The sequence below is a fragment of the Perna viridis genome, chromosome 2 (assembly GCF_037379345.1).
Source record: "Perna viridis isolate PV_CMFRI_1.1 ecotype Kerala chromosome 2, ASM3737934v1, whole genome shotgun sequence".
Taxonomy (NCBI): Eukaryota; Metazoa; Mollusca; class Bivalvia; order Mytilida; family Mytilidae; genus Perna; species Perna viridis.
In genome coordinates, this window is record NC_142446.1 from 65,178,121 (window position 1) to 65,193,936 (window position 15,816).

Sequence of the window (15,816 nt, forward strand, 5' to 3'; positions counted from 1 at the left end):
AGGGGGGCAATATGTTCCCCAAAACGTCTTATGAATATTTGTCGCGGCACAGAAAAGTTGAATGATGTTGGCAACATATGAACCGCCCCCCTATGCTGTTGGATCAATTAAAACAATGTTCTTATTAAAGTAAAATCAAGATTTTTTTTGTAATTATATTGATCTGCAAAAACTGAAATAAAATGTTACTTATAAAATACCGATAGACAGGATAGTAGGCAATTGGTGTTTCATGGCTTTTTCATGAGATGTCACACCTGTGATACCCCGAGATAAAGCTAGTATCAAAAACTAATTGCCTAAAAATCGTATTTACAAACGTGCAATGTATTGCCTACAGACGTCGGAATAATCATTAGAAATATAGTCTTAAATCAAAAATTATTCTACAGTAATTTTGATAATGATTTTTTTTCTGTATTCAACCTATGAGACCAATATTTATATAAAGCCTAGTTAGACGGGTAGTTTTAAGCGAAATATTTTAGGAGTCTCATTCTTAAAAAGTATCTTTTACTACACATTATTGTTCTTTTTTTTTAATTAACAGATAATAAATAAATAAAACCCATTTAATTCGCCATCATTTGACATAACAGAGCCGTTAAACATGACTAGATTCTTTGGTATTGAATGTCCTTTTCAATACAGTCACATTCAACAAGCAGTATTAATGATGTCTTGTCAGACCAGGGATTCCTTACCTTTCTAAGGAACATGAGTCAAGGTTTTAGGTGGTTCGTGCCATTCGTTTCTGTTTCCGATTTTTGTGTATGGTATATTCTTCATGTGTCATCCGCTTGTATTTCCGGACCCCGTGCAGGTCCGGGTGTTAAAAGAATAGGCCTGCAGCAGCGCTAAGCTTGTCGTATAAGGCGACTAAATAGTGCCCAGAAACCTAGCCGGGGGCTAGGCGCTCTGCCCATAGAGCAACTGGGATGTGTGCCCCAGGTGGTGGAATGGGGTACCCCTGGCGTGTTACATGCTGGGGTTGTCAGGCTATAATACGGAAAACCTGACCGCAAACCATAGTGGTGCACCGTGTTGGGAAAGATGCCACGGTCCCCCGGCTATGGTTCTGAGCACTATTTAGTCGCCTTTTACGACAAGCTTAGCGCTGCTGCAAGCCTATTTATTTGACACCCGGACCTGCACGGGTCCATGTAAATATTAGTGTTACGTCAGGAGGATAGTTTTTACTTAAATAAGGGATAGTAATTTCAAAGAGTTGCAAATTATGATTCTGATATTCGTATAATGCAAACATAGAGCAAGGAATAACTAGTTCACCTATGATATTATACTTAATGCATCATTCCAATATCTAGATTGAAATAATGCAGAAGGTACCAAGGGTAGATACTAAAAGGTCCAAAATTATCCATTAGTACAAATCCACTTGAATTTATGAGGTTAAAAAGTGTTTGGGTCAAATTGCCATTATGCAAAGAGTACCAGAAGTAGATACTTCAAGGTCTAAAATGGTAAAAAAAAGAAGTTCACATGAAAATCAAATATTATATTTTTTGCTTAATCAATCCAACCAAAATATATAGGGCCTACTCGTAACCGGTGCATTATAGCAAGGTATGGTATTGTTATAATCCGGGAGATACCGACGGTTAGATATTAAAGGTATTTTTGGTTGAGTTTGTTAAAGAATTCCCCCTCGTTAACATTTACATTTGTATTAATATGAGGCAGGTGTAACCTATAAAAGGACGAAGTTGAATATATAGATATATTTTTAAAAATCTTCTTATCGTTTATCTAGACGTCATGATGGTTCTTGTCACTTCTTACTGGTTCTTGTTGCTAATTAAAGAGACCAGTATTGTAATTTCTTTGGAATGTCTGGCTGAAGCTAAAGTAAAAATAATCTATACTCTGAGTCACCTATAACCGGCGACTTCAAATTTTGAAATTTCTACTGACTGACCTTGCGCAAATAAATTCCATAATCCCGAACTCAGGGCGTTTTGCGAAGGTTAGCGACCTCAATACCATGACCCTAGATCGGCGATTTAAAAAATATACAGCGTTTGTCATCTTACCATGCCGTGTTTACATTACAAGATAACGACCGGAAGTCACAAGCGGAAAACCTAACTTACGTCACAATGGTACTTGAGACGGTGTTTTTCATGCAAAGGGGATCTACTGCTGCAAGCAGACAGATAACTTACATATTTATTTCAATTTCACGGTATAAATATCTGGTCTGAGGTCAGCTAGCCACCCCCTCCCCTTCGGCATAAAATTGGTCGTCGCCCAAACTTTTAAGTGTTTTCTAACAACTATAAACTTAAAAGAAAAGATTTTGTACAAGACACTCTTTTCCTTTGAAACCAGAAAAGGGGAGGGAATTTTAGATAAAGAAAATTGTCAGGCTAATTAAATTCTTTACCATTTTCTAGCGATTTGAATACTTCTCAATGTTCCCGTAATCGACGCCTCAGTATTTTAACACAAAATTAGACCAATTAGTGCCACATGTAAATAACCTTGTAAACTCCCACACAGTAACTTTAATCTAATATTTAAAATTTAATCTAATTTTAGTGTGATTTTTTAACAGTAAAGCTCCTTTAATGCCTTAATTGTTTACTCTATCTAAAATTTAAAAGAAAAAAACTACTGCATAATGAAATAATTTGATCGAGAAAGGAAACAGATAATATCATGGTACTGAAAAAAAAACGCAATAAGGCCATACATGTGTAAACAGTTATAAGTATAGACACAGAAAGTATGTATCATATACCACATTTAGGTTTTCCATTGAGTTGCAGTTCAACACATCTTCTCGGGGAAAACTTTTTTGTTTACAACCAAAGAAAAATGTCTTCAAAATATATAGTTATAAGAATAGTAACCATTGATCAAATAAGTAGCATTTTTGGGTCGGGTTTTCTTCACCATGAATCAGCTAACTCTCTGATTTTATGGAGCAAAATATCAAAAATAAAAATATGTAAGCTTTACAATCAATGAATCTACTCTTCAGTTTCTTCTGACACACTGACTCGGTTTCTTCTTGTATCATTTTAGTGAAGTGGACTGCAAAATGAAAGTGCAATACATTTTAAGTCTAGTTAAATCAATCGTGAATGGCTATTTTTTACAAACTTTCAGTAAACTGTGAATACCATTAAATCATGCCGGAAAAATTGTTTTGTAAAATTACTTTTATAATCATGTTTACATTTATTAATACATTTAGAATATTAACTGAATATACATTGTACATACAATGCATAAAACTGTGATATGCACGGATTTCAAAAGTTGCACTTAAATTTAAATTATTTCAAACTCTGATAAAAGTTTTATTGTGATATCATTTGTACTTTAGTATTATCTGTCATATATATTTAAATTGTTAATACATAAATATCACATATATCTGTATTCATACATGTACTGACAAACATACATGTATGTACCATTAATTATGAACCAATTATATCAATGTTGAAAAAAAATTATGATTTTTTTCCTTATATACCCCCAATACTTTTTTCCTTATATACCCCCAATACTCTATCTACATATATCAATACTTACATATAAATGATTATTTTAAAGCAAGATTCGATCTTGATGGTGACAAGAACAATTTGCAGTGTCAAAATGTAATGATAAACGTTGTAAGACATGTGAATACATCAAACCAGGTCATTTCATTTCATCAACTCCGAATGGAAATACAATTTTCACCAACGCTAACATGACTTGCAAGACAGAAAACCTGATCTACTGCATACAATGTGGGAATTGCTGCGAAATTTACATTGGCCAAACAGGTGACCATCTATTTGACAGGATGCGTGTGCATAGACAACAAATTAGAGAACCCGGCTACCGATATATACCTCTTAGTGCGCACATTGACACTTGCGCCGGCGGGTTTTTTAAAATATTTCCCGTTTATAAAATGAAATTATCCGATAACGGTCTTCGAAAATTAGAAGAAAAACGTTTTATCGAAAAGTTTAAACCATCGTTGAATGGACAGTAATTCATTCCCATTTATATAACTATTGTAACGTCACATAAACGTTACCGTTAACAACGTAGTCATATTGTTCACCTGAAGATTGCCACAAGGCATGAAAGTACTAGTGACTAAAATATTGTGATTACTCGATCATGTTGGATTATTATTGACAAATATATACTTCTGTATACACATTTAATTCTTAGTCGAATATATATATATGCATGTATGCAATGTTAACTGCAGCACACTGTCAACAACATATAATAAATGTTAGATAGATGAACAGTACTACTCCACAAATGCAAATAATGTTATCTATTAATTTAGTAAATGTACAAAGGTATGATACATGTACCAGATATTGTAGGTCAGTACTAAAGATTAGAGCTGCTACTTATTGGCAACTTCTTATTGGTGAATGAGTTAACCCCTTAGCAAAAGTTTAGAAGCCCACCTTTTTCATTTTAAGAATGGGTTTACCTAAAAGTAGCGACACTTATGAGTGCTACATATATTAGTAAGTGATTCTTGAAATAATAAAATGAGTTTCCACTCTACTGATTTCGCATATCCCAGTTTACAACAGCGACAAAATTACTTTACACTACAGGCCATATAAACATGAAATTGCGGTCGTACTTCAATGTATGAGTAAACTGAAGAAAGAAATTAAAATATGACTGCGACAGAAAATTATTTTATGGTCAAATTAACAGATAAATACAAAAAACAAAAATGGAGGTCAACGGGTCAACAAAGTGTCTGACTCTAATGTAAACTAATTCTTACCTTTTTATTTCTTAAATCTCAGGCCAATTATTCCAGTCGAACTCCAAGAACAATTTCTATCCCTCTTAGTTACTACTAAATGATAGTTAAACATCCATAATGGTAAGACAATTTTACACAATGCAGACACGTTGTGATCAAAACGGCGTGAATTTTTTCCGATCTTAGCGGAAGTCGATTTGATAGGTCTACAGTTTTTCTCGAAGAAAATCGAAAAAAAAAATTATGCAAATTAAGTGTTGCTAGGCGATGAAGACGGCCATGATAGAAACAAGTTTGCAATGGGAATCCCCGTAAGGAAGTTTAAGAAGGCGGAATTGCAAATTCATCGGACCGAAAATGTTGTCAACCTGCAAAACTTCAATGGTCGAGACATAAGCTTTATATCTTAGTCATTCATTTGGCGAAAAAATGAAACATATTTTTTTATTACATTTTTTTTGTCCAAAAGTGGGCGGGTGACCCGGATTATACTCTGATGACATGTTTGAAGCGAGAAAAAAATATCTGAATTTTAATAGTTATTAAAGACCATATATTAAACGAAGATTCGAAAACACCGAACTTTGTATGGGAAGCTCGAAAAGACGTGACGTCCAGTCAGACTGAAATCAGGCTCTCGGTGCATTAAAGCTGCGACTTTATTTTGCATTAAATACCGTTATTAGGACTTTGTCCTCTATTACCGGTACTTTATCCTCTCCCAAAAATCTTTTGGAATTTTTGAATTTGTTTAATAACGTTGCTTTGTTTCCTCAGTATAAATGTATGCAATATGAAAATATTCTCAATTTAAGCTGTCTAACTCGTCATATGGTAAAGTTCTGCCTTTTTGAAATTTGACGACAATGAAAGATATATGTCTAAAACAATGAACATTCAATAACTCCAAAAAAAAAGTGTTTTACTTCTTCATCATAATTGACTTAACTAGCAGCACTGCGGGTGTCTTGCTAGAGCAGGTTCTGCTCATCGTCGGTAACACATAAGAATAACCCCCGATTTTAGTTCGATTAGCCTTTTTTGAGTTAAGATATCTGTTCATTTAGTTCTTTGGAGATCAAAGTTTTGTTCCTTGTATGTTGTCATTTTAGTATTAGTCAGAGGATTAGCATAATTAATACTTCTTTCTTTCATTTTATATACTAGTAGAGATTGCATCAGAGTACAAATAAGTTGGTGAAAACCACACCATCACTATTTATCTTCACAATGAATTAAGATAAAGTATAAAACAATGAATTATTGGCTACCTTGTCAATTTTTGTATAAAAGGCAACAAAGGCATTTCAAATGTCTTTAATTTCAAGGTATGGATAAAGTCAATATCTATCTTCACAAGGAAGTATGATAAAGTATAGAACAATGAATTTTTGGCTACATTGTATTTTTTTTTAAATAGAAGGACTTACATATGTTTTCGTGAAAACCACACTGTCACTATCTATCTTCACAATGAATTAAGATAAAGTATAAAACAATGAATGTTTGGCTACATTGCTAATTTTTGTCCTATAAATTCTTGTTATTCGTTTTTTAACTGCAATTTAACCAGTGCAAATCGAGGGTACTGCAAAAAAATTTTGTTAAGAATTTTGGGGTGATGTTTATTTTTATTTCTGTTCTCGAATAACATGAAATTTTTAAAGATCTGCACTTAAAGGTGACAATTTTTGCATTAAATATCTTCATGAACTGGATTTGAATGCGTAATGAAGATTTTGTTGCACAATGTGAATTTGTTAAATTTGTATCCACTTTCTGAATTTCGCGCAGGAACTCATGATAAAGATTTCTACAGAAACTATCATTTTTTGTGTTTGCTTCTTATAATAAAATAAGATACTATAAATTTTGATGGAGTTAACTTATGCCTTTCCGAATCATTAAACAAATGCCTGATATCTTGGGGTTTATTTGTGCTATAGTACATGTAACATCTAAAATATATTATTTTAGAAAAAAGAGATGGGCTATTTTACTAAGCATTTTGATATTTGGTTTAATATGTCACTTCCGGACTAAAGTCTCAAAGAACGAGTTTTGACCTTTGATCATTTCATTTGACCACAAAACTACAGCTTTTTAACAGTCATTTTCCTATCGTGGCCTGGTCTCCTTAATATTTTCAGATACACTTTTGATATTTGGTATGTGCATACATCAATTTAAGATAACTTGTTATGTGTCATTCTTGTTGACCTTTGAACTTTACATATTGAACTCAAGGTATGAAAGAGCATTTTGAATGCCATTTTCTTGGCATGTCCTTGACCGTTTTCCCTTTCATGATAATTGGACATTCGGTATGTGCGTACATTACTATAAGGCAGTGTGTTAAATGTCATACTGATTTTGACCTTTGACCTTCTAAAATGACCTTGATATCAAAAAACAGCTTTCTAAAGGCCATTTGTTTTTCTAATGGCCTTAACTTTTCTATCTTTTAAGGTAGAATCTTGGTACTTTGTATGTGAGTACATCACTTTAGACAATGTGAAATACTCAATATGTGTTTGTCTGTCACCTTCACATTTGACCATAAAGTACAATAAAGGCATTTCAAATCTCATTAAATTGTCATTGTTTTACTCTCCTACCTTTTATGCTACATTGTGGATATTCCTTGCCAATGGTGACCCCTTAATTTTACATGGTATGGATAAAGTTGGAATGGTGTATGGAGTAACTAATTATTTCACCGTTTTGGCCAAACAAACAGTGCTGTTTCGTTAACAGATATAGTTTAACAAACTTTCTGTCATTTATTTCTACATTAAATCACTGATTAAAATGGAAATAACAGACGATTAGATACAAATGTACAATATTAAATAAGATGTAAGTATTTCACTACTCAATTGGTCGTCTTCACGACTGAAAGTAAAATAACACGAAATATGGAAAGTGGAAACTCGGTACATGTCATAAAACATATGTCAGGTGCATCTGAGAAATCAGTTGAAAGTTGTTTTTCTTTTAATTAAGCGAGATGGTCCTTCAATGTAAACATTACTTGAAACAGCACATATTGTTAAATATTTCAACTTTAAAGCGTACATTTCATTCGAATGTGTACACAGACACGACAAATACATTCAATTGATATCAATGTTACAATCAATACTGGAATTTAAAAAAAGACAATAAAAGTTCAAACATAAACCTTAAACTCGTTTTAAATTCGGGTAAAGCTGCACTTGTGGAATCTAATGGTTCTGCATGGTTCTTATCACTTCTTCATGCTTGTACTTCGGACTTTATGACTAAAGCTTCTTGACACTTCTTGGCAATAATTAGTGAGACCGGTAGGGATAGTACTTTGGACTTTGTGTCTAAAGCTTCTTGACACTTCTTGTCGCTAATTATAGAGACCGGTAGGGTTAGTACTTTGGACTTTATGACTGAAGCTAAAGCAAAAATAAGACCTACTCTTACGACATATTGGAAGTGGAAAAAGAATATCTGAATTTAAGTGGTCAGTGAAGGCCATATAATAAACGAAGATTCGAAAACATCGAACTGTGTATGGGAAGCTCGAAAAGACATGGCTTCCTCTCAGAATGAAATCAGGCTCTCCGTGCTTCAAAGCTATGACTTTATGAAATCAGTTAAAATATATTTTATTTCAAATAAATAAATCAATTATCAGTTATCATTTATACAATAGTAATGTATCATAGGGATTCGGAAACAAGCCTAAGCTACATTAATCCGTCTCCTATCATATGACAAATATAAACACATTTGATCGGCATGCTCTAATACATTTGTTGAGCTCGATAACTGAGCTGAAGTGTACTCACGTAGGGCCACATAAACAAATTGTATAAAAAAACATGTCTACATCATTTCTATCATTTCTATCTTTCATATTACCTTCATATCATACAATTACTCCATCATATATGACATGACTGTCCATATGATTTTCTGATGAAGTGGTGAGGCTACTTTAAAAAAAATCAATTCACATACAATATCAAAAGTAAGAAAAGATACCCTGCAACACCATAATATTACTTGTTTGCAAATACTGAGGTCTTAGAAATGTCAATGCGACATTTTCTTTCTACTTCAAAAATACACACGCGCAATATTGATTTTAGCAAAACTCTTAGGATATACTTGTACTGTATATTCTTGACCATCAATGACAAAAAGTCGTGCTTCATCATCAAGAAACTTTTACAAATCTGCCTATTTGGCATCTACATTTTGAATCTGTATTACAAATCCTTACGAAATTTACAAGACTCCTAAATTTACACGAATCTTTGCGAGTGTTGCTACATTTACATTTGCTTGCGATTTGTTACGAGTATTAACAGTCACTTGACGATTTAATAAGAATATATGCAACGCGTTTACGATGACAGTTCGCGATGCATTGCAATTTTAAACGATCAATTTACGAATGCATACGATATTTAAAAGAATGATTACGAGTGCTATGCGATTTGGTCCAAGCTTTTCAATTTTTCAATTGGGTTACATTTTGTCATATAAATTTAAGCTATGCAGCCTCGTGCATTCTGCGATGGACACTCGAAAGTATGAGAGTTGTTAAGAATTGTTTGCGAACGCCGACGACTTAAATACGATTGCTTGCGAATTACTACACATTGATGATGCGTGTGGATTTTTAATAAAGGTACGCGTGGGGGTTGTATTAAGATTACGATTATGATAATATGGAGGAAACTGTTTTACCAGGGTTAGCCATTAAAATGTGAATGGATTTACGCACAATTAAGCATGAAAAAATAATTGATTAAGTGTTTGCCAAATTATTTCTTACTTAAGACAACGGCGTAGTATATACACCTTTTATGTTTTTGAGGATTTAAATATACATTAATACCTATTCTTATTAATACTAGATATTACGAAAACATTGTTTTCTAAGCCACGCCCCGTTATTGTATTATTTGGCCTTTTTACTTAATATTTTAGACGACTTTAAAACGACTTACTTCATTTCCATATGGAAAATTCTAAGGTACATTTGGAATAATGGTTAGTGCAGTTAAAGTTGTCTTCACGACAGCTTTTGTGTCTGGATATATTTACATAGGTATTTACATAGATACATAGATATGTTTCTGTTTAAAACATGTTTCTATATTTGATGTGTGTACTAACACCTTTAGGTGTCCTTACTATGTATAGATGCGAAAGCATACATGCTTAGATGAAGGGTCATGAACCTAAACAAAATACAAGGATTTGAAAATGCATTACATGTGATACGGCTTCCAATGACATAGTGATGAAATGTCATTTTACAAAAGACAATATACTGTTCAAGTATCAATTTTCGCGATGAAAAGAAAAGAGCGAAAAGTATTAACCGCAAAAATTTATTTTTAACACTAGAATATGTTAATCATTTTTTGAAACCTCGAAAATTTATACTCTTAAAGTCCTTTAATTCGTTGATACCAATGTACGTCGAATAGGGAAGAAACACAAGTTCGATGATTTGTGGTTTTGAGGTTTTCAGTACACACATCGATGGGACCCTCCTATTCTTTGTAAACTAAATTTTGTGATTTGGTCGATCTATAGAAACCACGAAAATTGGTACTCCACGACCAATACTACTTTTACAGTACACGCAAGTATATTCACTTGTCAGAATCTGCACAAATTGGTAGTAACCACGAAAATTGGTAACCACGAAAATAAATTCCTCTAAGAGTATATAATATATTATAATAATATAATTTCAAACATCCAAAATGACGGCAGTGGTATATATGGAGACGAAATATTTTTTACATACTTTGCAGTAATTGCAAAGAGTAATCAAGGGAACCAAGGTTATAGCGGTAATCAAAAGAATGTAATCCAGGGACAAAGACCAGACATGGAAAACAGACATACACAACAAAGAACATAAAGTAACTATAATCATACAACTCGTGGATCGTTATGGTGTATCCTTCTGCACCATGAAAACTGATTTATTCAACGGGTCATGGTTTTCCTTTCCTCGTTTGTCTACCCCGGACTTGACTTTTTATGAGCAACTCGGCAGGTGTTTCTAGAAAAGAAGAGGACGCTTACCCTACCGGTGCACATGGTCCATGCTCCCAGTTTTTAGTGGAGTCCGAGTTGCTCATTCGCTTTTGTTTGTATGTATTTTGTTCGTGTCAGGGTTTTTGTTCCTGAAAATGTACTTTTTGAAATTTCTGAAACGACTCATTCAATTCAAGTATTTCAATGTGCTTATGAAGTCAAATAAGGGATTGTTGAATACTTACACTTAAATATTTCGGTATAGGTTTCCATAAAAAGAGTACAAATGATTGAACTTTAAATCAGCGGCTAGCCTTCATTTGCTTTAACCTCAGCACATGTTTCAGAATGATCCAAAACATTTCGTTAATGAACACGAAATGACAGTTTAAACGTATGTTCCTATTAACAGAAAGAGACCAATCAGCGTGTCATTGAAATGTACCATCTGAAAGATTTGAATATATATGAACTTATATTTTTGACAACTTGAAAATCAAATACCGTTAGTAATTAAGGTCCCTGAGGGTAAGGTAATCACTGGTCCAGATAATACTTTTCTGATTCGAATTATATCACATATTATTTACCAAGATTTGCAATACACGGTATTTAACGAAATTAAACAAAAACAACTCAAAACACAATGGCTTCATTTCCTGTATTACAGACGGTAGAACTTACCGCATTTCCGCTTCCTACTTCGATGTTCTTGCATACAGGTAAATTTTCAATTTAGACCTCCCTATATATTAAATTATAATTCAGCTGATGGGAAGTTATTCCTTGAAACGTGTGTAACATACCAAAATAAGCAAAATATGACGAAGAGGAAAGCACAAACCTATATGTTCGAAAATCGGTGGAACGATTGACACACGGAAAGTTCTCTAGTAACTTGAAGTCACTTTATACAATTCTATCCAACATAACGTCGGACCTCCTATGTTAATGTACACAACTGTATGATTTCCTAACATTTGAAATGTTGATTACAAACATATCTTACAAAAACATATCATTACTTATTTTGTTACTGATTTACTTAAACAAAAGAATTAATATCGTTTACAAAATGGGTATATTTGAATCTCAAAAAGATATTTTATACATTAACACGATATTTTTCGACAATGAATATATCTATTTATCAAATGATAACATATTACAGGAGATTTTCAAAGTGTGTACATACTGTAAAACTCCTAATTACTTTCCGTTGGAATGACTTCTTTTTGTTAACATCCAGGACAAACTTTTTGGACTTCAGTTTTGAACATTTTTAGTGTTTTTATTTACCTGTTGTATTGACAGAATAAACTTCAACAAAAGACTATTACTCTTGTTGTTGTGAAACACTCGTGACCTTAAGGAACTTTGATGCGACAATTAAATAAGAATGCAACTTTAATAACGTTGTATTCAAATTCTTGAGATACTACTAAAGTATACTTCACTTGATACAAACACTCGGATAAAGACTGATCACTTTCACAATTTATGATTAGAATTAATGTGCAGCTAACGGCTGTTTTCTCAAAAATTTTAAACATCCCAGATTGAAGGAATGATAGTCCGATTCATGATGAAATTTGCTTCCAAGTTTCATTCTTAGCTGCTGTTATTAGTAGAGATGTTTTATTATTGTCATAATAAGATGAATATCAAACACAAGTATATGCGACACATTATTTTTGAGGATGTTTTTATACAATTTTTGATTTTATGGAGACTTATGTATTTGGTCTGTGTAATTTGTGTTATTACAAAGTAAAACTTTCAACAGTAAAAATGGCCGGAAATGTTTCGTTAAGTTAACACCCATCGCCGTCTTTTTTACTGAATATTAATTTTACTATCAAAATTGACTGGAACAAAACGTTCATAACTTCTCACACCATCTCACACTTTAACAAGTCAAACATTTCACATCTCAAACTTACGTTTCTTAAGAAACTAATATTGTTTTGTAATTCAGTGCAATGGTGGGAACAAAACAAAATAAATTGAAAGCGTCAGAAACTTCAATATAATTCTTTCATCTCTCCATCATTTAGTTGATTTGTTGGAAAGCCTCGGATATATATTCTGATTCATCCGTTTTTGATGCAAAACAATCCATGTTCTCTCTGATAATATAAGGAGTTTAACATTTACGTTACTCTGTGCTGCCCACCAATATCATGGGATTTGCTTGGTTTCTACATGGGTAGTCTCTATAGTGCTTCGGATAAACATTTAAGCCATAATCTTAGCTTACAATTATCTAATAATTTTCAATATTTGCTATTCTTATATTTCACACAGATAAGTTAGCATTGTCAGGTAAGTTTATACAAGTAGTGGCTCTATAAACCACAAATCTTAAAACATTACGTTGGAATTCAGTAAGTTTTATTTTGAAATCTAATTATATACTTTTATTCATTTGTAAAGCAGCTATTCTATTTAAATAGTAAAACGTATTTTTCCGATTTTAGGTATAGCAGTAAGTCTCTAAGAATTGTATACAAATATATCAAAATTAAGAAAAACATCTACTTTACATAATGCTCAAACACACCAAGTTTCCTTTTATCTTCTCAATCATTATTTGAATAGCCTTTACCACTAGTACATTATACTTTTTTGTACCGCGTTCCACTTTTAGCAATAAGGTTTATAGAACAGGTTTATGTTCCTAAAAGATTGAAGTGATAACTACAAAAATTTATGGTTGTCATAATGAACTCATGGATCGTTATCACCATGGAAACTAATTTGTTCACCGTGCTATTGTTTTCCTTTCATTTGTCGTCTATCCGGGATGTGACATTTTATTCAACTCAACGGAAATTTTAGAAAAGCAGTGGACGCTTCCCCTACCTAGGGTGCTCATTTACTTTTGTTTCTATATGTGTGTCATTTTAGTTATTTTATGTTTTTGTTGTGTGTGACTGCTTTTTCCTGTCTTAGCCATTATCCTTGGATTGTAGTATTTTTTTTTTATTAGCGTTCACTTGATTTGCCTTTCACAAATATTAAAATGTTAAATATTCCGCGTACGATAAACGATATACAATTGTAAAGTTAAGCGTTACTGGAAATTATTTTCCCCAATTAAACAACTAAGAAAATATTTCAAAAACAAAATAGTTTTAATTGGTCTTTGTCGATTTTTTTTTAACAATTTCAAAGGTGAATATTGTTTTTGTGTTTCAGTCAAACCATGTCGTAAGTACTTAACTTTACTTTTTATTAATTGTGCAGAACCAGAAGGTAATATTTGTATATTCATTCCGTTTGAAAGTATTGTGTGTACCGCTATTCGCCCGTCCTGCCATTTGAAGTATGAGCGATTGCAATCAACTTTTTAAGTAGCACTCCAATTAAGAATCGTGCAAAATGTGATACATGGTTTGAAAGCCTACATAATTTTATTTTTGCCATCTTGCTTATAGTCTTATAGTAAACAGAAATTTTCATGTGGCCTTTTCATATAACCCTTGTTCTTGGGAGATGAAACTTCAATTGTACTGCAGAATTCAAAATTAAGGGAGATAACTCTGTAAATGGCACTGAAATACAGTAAAAAGTATTGGATTCTCAATGTGTATTATCTCGTAAGAGCAGACAGACTGAAATGAATAATCACCTATTTATCATAAACGCCCACAAAACAATTTATTAAAAAAACAAAAATGTGTAGCAGTGTTTTGGTGTGTCACATGACACAGAAATTGCAAGATTCTTACAAAGTATGTTCTTTTAAAATATCGTTCTTGAAATCTGCTGCTTCCCTTTGCACGACTTTACATATAAAAAATGTGGTGTGCATCAAGTGAATGAATTGTCAAATTTTGAATTTTGTAACTATCTTTTGATCATATGGAATAAAAATTTGATGCTTCCTGAATGACTTCTATCAAGTTCTAAAATATTTTTTATAGTAATATCACAAACGTTACAAGCCAAATGCCTTAAACTATAAAACTATAGTGATGTCAGACATATGTAAACTTATTGCACATCTTCCTTTCCTAGCTCTAGGTTGTAACCTCCCCTCTAACTGTCCTATTGAGAACAAGTTTTTCGATAGACCATGCAGTGGATGTAACCCTTACCAGGACGATGGGAGACCTGATCATTATGACGGTGGTAAAAGGTAAAAACTACGGAATGTTTATACTGTTGTTGTTATTTTATCTTTTTTACTATTTTTTGCTGAAAGATATTACCACATTTCGTTGCCTAAAAAGATTATATATCATCACCGGCAGCTAGTATATGTATCCACGATATACTCTATATGTATCACATTAAAATCTAAAAAGAAAACATGTTACTTTTAAAATCCAACTCGCTAGGAAAGAACTCTTGAGTGATTATACATCTAAAATGAACATCTTTCAGAACATAATAAAAGTGTCTGCTCGACTCCAGTCCGCACTTTCTACGGTGTCGTTCAATTTGCACCCTTAAAAAGGTCCATGACGGTCCATAAGCCCTAGTAGAGTGCCATTGACCGTTCTGCGTGATGTCTTGGCTTCTCTATGTGTCTTTTTGATGACTTTCACTTATGATGTAGAAATAGCTTGAATCGAGTCAAGTTTGTTTGGATTATTAATAGTTAAAAACAATTTTACCTCATTTGTCTCATCTTTCTTTCTAAACTCTTCAGTCTTTCTCTAATAAAGTGTTAATGCTCTCATCGGTTCAAAGCTTGTTTTTTCCATAAAAAAAACAAATGCACATTGTTCTGAAGAAGCTGCATAGGAACCGTTCTGTCTTTCAGAACTGCAATCACTGAATTTTCGAAATCTGCATTTGCAATCATTTTGAGTCCCTACTCTCCAAGATGAGGACAAGAGCTTTCTAGTATTTCTCTGAAAAAGCCCTTTGTTTCGAGTTCCTTGTCGATAACCTCCATGCAGTTAACTTGAAATGAACTATTTTCTTTCTAGGTTTCTTTAGATTTTCTAGATCTGGTAGTTTTCTTTGAAGAGCAAATAGTATTTGAA